General features: G+C 40.8%; 1 pseudogene; it reads left to right on the top strand.

The window, feature by feature from the left end:
• The first annotated feature begins 3,607 nt into the window (after positions 1 to 3,607).
• On the top strand, positions 3,608 to 5,601 carry LOC145718066 (large ribosomal subunit protein mL42 pseudogene; annotated as a pseudogene).
• Positions 5,602 to 7,376: the final 1,775 nt, after the last annotated feature.

Raw genomic sequence — 7,376 nt, 5'->3', positions numbered from 1 at the left:
TGCTGCTATAAACATCGGGGTGCACGTACCCCTTCGGATCCCTACATTTGTATCTTTGGGGTAAATACCCAGTAGTGCAATTGCTGGGTCGTATGGTAGCTCTATTTTCAACTTTTTGAGGAACCTCCATACTGTTTTCCACAGTGGTTACACCCAATTTACATTCCCATCAACAGTGCACATATAATATATTATTCCCTTTTCTCCACATCCTTGCTAACACTTATTTCTTGACTTTTTAATACTAGCCATTCTGAGACAGGCATGCAGTGGGATCTTGTTGTAGTTTTGATTTGCATTTCTCTGATGATGAATGATGTTGAGCACCTTTTCATCTACCTTTCGGCCATCTGTATGTCTTCTTTTGATAAATGTCTTATATGTCCTTTGACGATTAAAAAATTTTTTTTCTATTGAGTAGTATGAGTTCCTTATATAGTTTGGGTATTAGCCCCTTAGCAGGGGTGTCTGCATCAGTGAAGGGCTGCTGGGGTCATTGGTGTGCAGGCTTTTGGAGTCTCCTGCTCTCCTTTTCCTCCTCAGGGAGAAGCTGTGCACAGGGGATTCCTTGCTGCTGAGTGGTGCCAGGATGAGGAACCGTGATGCAGGTAAAACACACCACTACAACTGACCCTTGAACAACATGGGTTTAAACTGCATGGGCCCACAGCAATGTGGTTTTTTTGTTTGTTTTTTTATAAATACAGTACTGTAAATGTATTTTCTCTTCTTCATGATTTTCTTAACACTTTCTTTTTTTCTAGCTTACTTTATTGTAAGAATACAGCATATAAGACATATAATATACAAAACAAGGGTTAATCAACCATTCATGTTATCAGTAAGGCTTCTGGTCAACAGTAGGCTATTAATAGTTAGGTTTTGGGAGAGTTAATAGTTTCTCATGGATTTTTGACTGCTCAGAAGTTGGTGCCCCTAATATCCCCCACACTGTTGAAGTGGGTCAACTCTACTTTTCTATGTGACCATCTTTGGTTTTTTGTCCTCCACTGGGTTGCTGCTTCTTCTCAATTTACTCAGGAGCTTCCCCCACCCCCAGCTATTTGCCTCTGTGAGTGGTTGTTCACTCATTGTTTTTGTGGAGGTATGATGGCTAGGACCTCCTACTCAGATGATATGATCTTACGTGTAGGAAACTGAGTGGGTCTTCACTTCAGAAAATTTGCTTCCAGGTTGGCAGAAAACTCTTTTCTTTTAATTAAAAATTTTTTTCACTTGTGCTTCTGGTGCTTAAGCCTTGAGGATTTCATTGTGCTTTGTTGGCATAATTTCAGGGACTCCACCTTGCTCACGGAATGACATCCACACTCTTTATCCGAATATTTGCAGCACTGGAAATCTGGCTGTAATGTACTTTTCTGTCTTTAATCTTCTGTTACTCCACATGCTTCCGCTAGTCTGTTGGTGTGCCGACTGTCCCCTGAAGGCCAAGCCCCATGTGGGCTGTCTTTGCGGTAGTGTGGAAGTTGGCACCGGGACAAGAACGGCTGAGTCTGACGACAAACTAATCCACTACCTTGCCTTGAAGGTAGCAGAAGTTCATCCACCTTCCTCACAACTCAGAGCGAAGGGTGCTCTCTGCAAGGAAGCAGCAAGACTAGCCCTGAAGACAGCTTCAGAGAATTGCTTAAGGAATAGTATCAGCATTTAAGGAAAAAAGTTTTTAGTCTGCAGGAGGAAAATACGTAGATAAAAAGAATCATGTCTCTGATAGCTGCAGTTACCAAATTTCAGCTAAAAATTTTTGAGTAGCACACATGTGGATGGAATAGGAAGTAGAAAGGAAAATTCACAGAGTTCTTTGGGAGGGTCTTGGAGACAAATGAGGTACTTCTAGGTACATAGTAGGTGCACAATAAGTATTTGTTGAATGATTTTTTTGATTGGGGAGCAAAAAAAAAAATGTCTGAGAAATAACAGACTGACCAAATGGTTTTCTAATCTGTTATTAGTGTTTTAAGGGGAAGCACAAGAGTGTGCCTTTAAATAGAATACTAGAATTGTTTCCATGCCAGGCTATCTTTAGGGTAAACTGGACTTACCAAGGCAGGAGTGAAAAAAATGCTCCTTGTGTCTTCCCAAATCCCCTCCTTATATTGAGAGCTAGGAGAAGCTGGTGTTGGGGAAGTATAATTTTAAAACCCCAAATCTTCTCTCAATTCCGAAAACCTCTCCACAAGATTGGTAGAGAAAGAAAACAGTTTTGTTGCTGAGTAGGTATTAAACCAGATTGTAAAATGCATCACAGGTAATCCAAGAGATGGTAGAGACAGAGGTCGCCTTATGCATTGAAACAGATACAACCTCTCATAAATACATGTTCTCAAGATAAACAAGTAAGAGGAAATTACAGCATCTTTTTGCCACAAATAGTTCATAGTAACTGGGGGAGACCATCTGTGCTTTTATCCAGAGGAGGAACGGACTCCTCATATATTTAGGACAGGAGGTAGTTTTGCAAATGGAAGCCAGGTGCCCAATAAAGTTAGGCTCTTACCCTCCCAAGGGAACTGGGATACAGGGGAGCTATCTCCCTTGATGTTTGCATTTCAAAAGGATGGCTCTCAGGTCGCGAGTGAGACCTGCAAAAGGTTACTTAGCCATGATAAAGTTTTACATACATTTGAGAAGGACAGACAAAGGTTCTGAAAGAAAAGGGAGAGGAGGGGGCGATGTCTCTCCCCTTCATTTCAACAGGGAGAATTAAGCCTCTTCTTGTTAATTTGTATTTGTCCTCACCCTGGCTAGGGCTGGAATTATTGTGGACCAGATGTGGTCCAAATTATCAGAAATCTCTCTGCAAGTGGTGGGATGGGAGACTAACTGAGGGGGCTCCACTTGCAAGCCATTCTGAGCTTGAAGACCACCCAATAACCAGGAGACAGGCAATTAAAAAAAGAATTCCCTCACTTTAACTAAAGTTGCTAGATTCTCTTTTTTCCAGTCCCTTCACACTATCAAGGCAAAGGTGGCTGGCAACAGCCTCTCGGTTAATGTCACAGAGGCTGTTTTGCACTACTTAGTGGAGACAATCAATAATTATTTCTCTTGTTGCCACTTTGATTTATAAGACACACTAGCTATATCTCAAATCTCCCTAAACATCTATCTAAAGATATAGATATATCTATCTGTCTGTCTGCCTGTCTATCCATCTTCATACAAGCATATCTTGTTTGATTGAGCTTTGCTTTATTGCATATCACAGATATGCATTTTTTTTTTAACAAATTGAAGATTTGTGGCAGCCTTGCATCCACAGTGCTATTTTCTAACAGCCTTTGCTCACTTTGTGTCTCTGTGTCGCATTTTGGTAATTCTTGCAATATTACAAAATTTTCACTATCATTTTATTTGTTATGGTGATCTGTGATATAACTATAGCTATGAACTGCACCCGTATAAGATGGCAACCTTAATAAATGTTGTATTGGTTTTGATTGCTCCACTGACTGGGCACTCTCCCATCTCTCTCTCCCTCCCCTCTGGTCTTCCTATTCCATGAGACACAATAATGTTGAATTTAGTTCAGTTAATAACTCTACAGTGGCCTCTAACTTTTCAAGTGAAATGAAGTCACATGTTTCTCATTTAAATCAAAAGCTAGATATGAGTAAACTTAGTGTGGAAGCCATGTTGAAAGCCAAGACAGGCTGAAAGCTAGGCCTGTTGCACCAAACAGTTAGCCAAATTGTGAATGCAAAGGAAAATTCTTGAAGGAAACTAAAAGTGCTACTTCAATGAATACATTAGTGATAAGAAAGCAAAACAGACTTACTGCTGATATGGAGAAAATTTTAGGGGCCTGGGTAGAAGATCAAACCAGCCACAACATTCCTGTAAGCCAAAGCTTCATCCAGAGCAAGACCCTGGCTCTCTTCAATTCCATGAAGGCTGAGAAAGGTGAAGAAGCTGCAGAAGAAATGCTTGAAGCGAGCAGAGGTTGGTTCATGTGCTTCAAGGAAAGAAGCCGTCTCCATAACATAAAGGTGCAAGGTGAGGCAGCAAGTTATGCCAGAGATCTGGCTAAGATAATGAAGGTAGCTATACTAAACAACAGATTAGCAATACAGATGAAACAGCCTTCTATTGGAAGAGGATGCCGTCTAGGACTTTCATAGCTAGAGAAGTCAATGCCTGGCTTCAAAGCTTCAAAGGACAAGCTGATTCTCTTATTCGGGGTTAATGTAGCTGGTGACTTTAAGTTGCAGCCAGTGCTCACTGGCCATTCTGAAAATCCCAGGAACCTTAAGAATTATGCTACATCTAGATTGAGGTAAGATGGTGGGCTCGCAGTGAGCGGCTGTCAGGGATGAAAATAGGTATACCTGGAAGAAGATTTTAAAATCAGTTTCTCCTCAAATCATCTTCTTTCACACCACCTAATAAGCGTCTTGATTCACCATGGCGTTAGCAGGGGTAAAATGGGTGATATCAAACAGAACTATCTGGAAACATTTCCAATTCAAAACGGAGCTTTATATTGTGTTTGTCATAAATCTACGTATTCTTCTCTACCAGATGACTATAATTGCAAAGTAGAGCTTGCTTTGACATCGGATGGCAGGACAATAGTATGCTACCACCCTTCTGTGGACATTCCATATGAACATACAAAACCTATCCCTCGGCCAGATCCTGTGCATAATAATGAAGAAACACATGACCAAGTGCTGAAAACCAGATTAGAAGAAAAAAATGAGCAATTTGAGCAAGGACCCATGATAGAACGACTTAGTAAAATGTTCTTTACTACTAAGCACCATTGGTGTCCTCGTGGACAGTATCATAGATGTCATAGGAAACTGGATCTCCAAAAGACAGATGATACCGAGGTTTTCAGGAATCAACAGGATGTTATCTTATGTCTCATTTGCCACTTGAGAAAATGCAATTGAGTGTATTCACTAATATGTTATATAGCAAAATAACAAAATGTCTTCATATATTAAAAAAAAAGAATTATGCTACATCTACTCTGACTGTGCTCTATAAATGTAATAACCAAACCTGGATGACAGCACATCTGTTTACAACATGGTTTACTGACTATTTTAAGCCTACTGTTGAGACCTCATGGTCAGAAAAAAATATGCCTTTCAAAATATGACTGCTTATTGATAATGCACCTGGTTACCCAAGAGCACTGATGGAGATAGGCAATGAAATTAATATTGTGTTCATGCCTGCTATCACAATATCCATTCTGCAGCCCATGGATCAAAGAGTCTTTTTGACTTTCAAGTCTTATTTAAGGAATACATTTCATAAGGATATGGCTGCCATAGATAGTGATTCCTCTGATGGACCTGAGCAAAGTACATTGAAAACCTACTGGAAAGGAGTCACCATTCTAGATGCTATTAAGAACATTCATGATTCATAGGAACCCACAGTATCTCTAAGGTGTGCCTATAGATATCTGTCTATCTCTAGAGATAGGTAGGTAGATACATACAGATAGATATTCTTCTGGCAGGCTCATGATCAACTTGAAAATATCACAGTAACTCTCATTTAGGAAGCATCTACTAAGGTCCCCCACACTGTGACAGAACATCCCTTATTCTCATAACAACCTAATACACTGTGGATAATGAGCTCCATTTTATAGGTGAGAAAATCCCATCCAGGAAAGTCAGTGACTTCTGCAATGCTGTATTATCATGACTGAGCTAGGACTTGGACTGAGGTCTGTCTGGCTCCCACACCTCCCATCTTTCTACAACACCTCATGGCCTCACAGACCCAGCACATCTCAGGGTACAAATGAGATCAAAGGAATGCATTTCTTTTCAACAAGTGTGTTCACAGCAGGGAGGACAACAGCCTTTCAGGACTATATGGAGGCAGTTCTGGCACCAAGAGGAAAGCTAAACTAATTGTAATCCCAAAGCCCTCAAAATGCTAAGACTGTGATCTTTGCTGGTCATTCCTTGACCAGACTCTGTTCAGGCTCCCTGAATTCTTTTTCAACAAGGTGTAACTTTTGGGCTTCTGTGTTTGTCTGCATTGTCCAATTTTAGCACAAATCCTAGCAAGTCAGTTTAACCAGTTTAATCTGATTGAGTTCCTGATTTTTCACTATCTCCAGGTAATGTCTGATCATCTGGCCTGCCTTCAACAAGAATCCTGTTAGGTTGGTTTCATCAGAATCTCTCTTACACCCTCTTACTCCCTTCATTCACTGACCTACTGTCTATAAACTCCCATTTTGCCATGCTGTATTTGGAGTCGAGTCCAATCTCTCTCTCCCCCCTGCAAGACCCCATTGCAGGAGTCCCTACACCCATTGTGATGCCCCCCCTCTTGAATAAAGTCTTCCTTAATAAGGAAGGCAGGTGAGGGGAAAAGCAGGCAAGAGAAATGAGGTAAGAGGAGAAAAATGCAAGGAAGAGTGAGAACCATTTCAGGGAATTCATATGGACAAAAGTTGAGTGGTGTGGGACATTATGTCATAGGAGAAGTAGAATGAGATGCCCCTGTTTGCATATGTGGTGGCCGGGGTGGGCAGGGATACACAGAGCTCCCTATAATCTTCTCCTAGTGAACTGCTGCTTTCTTTTGATGGTGTGTATTTCCTGTGGTTGCTAGAATAAGTTACCACAAGCTGATGACCTAAAAACAACAGAAATCCATTCCCTCAGAGTTTTAGAGGCTAAGAGTTCAAACTCAAGGTGTTGGCAGGACCATGCTCCCTCTGAAGGCTCTATGGGACAGTCCTTCTTGGTCCCTTCCAGCTTCTGATGGTCCCAGTGTTCCTTGGCTTGCAGCCACAACACTCCAGTCTCTGTCTCCCTCTTCACACAGCCTTCTCTTCTCTGTATGTCTCTCGTAAGGACACTTGACATTGGGATTTAGTGCCCATCTGTACAATCCAGGGTTCCAGGTGGATATATGTTTTGAGGGGCCACCATTCAAACACTTCTCCATGCATTCATTTATTTACTCATTTGTCCAATGACTCTGTTTAAGCACTTATACACTGCTAACTCCTGAACAATGCAGGTTTGAACTGTGTGTGTCCACTTATATATGGATTTTCACAGTATGGCACTGTAAATGTGTTTTCCCTTCCTTATAACTTTCTTAACATATTCTGTACTCTAGCTTACTCTTTGTAAGAATATAGTATATAATACACACACCATACAAATATGTGTTAATCGACTGCTCATGTTACGGGTGAGCCTTCTGGTTACTAGTAGGCTATTAGTAGTTAATTTTTTTTATTATGTTAATCACCATACATTACATCATTAGTTTTTGATGTAGTGTTCCATGATTCATTGTTTGCATATAACACCCAGTGCTCCATTCAGTACGTGCCCTCTTTAATACCCATCACCAGGCTA

The sequence above is a fragment of the Leptonychotes weddellii genome, unplaced genomic scaffold (genome assembly GCF_054177405.1).
Source record: "Leptonychotes weddellii isolate Sample4059 unplaced genomic scaffold, ASM5417740v2 HiC_scaffold_10531, whole genome shotgun sequence".
Taxonomy (NCBI): Eukaryota; Metazoa; Chordata; class Mammalia; order Carnivora; family Phocidae; genus Leptonychotes; species Leptonychotes weddellii.
The sequence above is the reverse complement of the archived record's forward strand: the minus strand, read 5'-3'. Positions and strand labels throughout refer to the sequence as shown.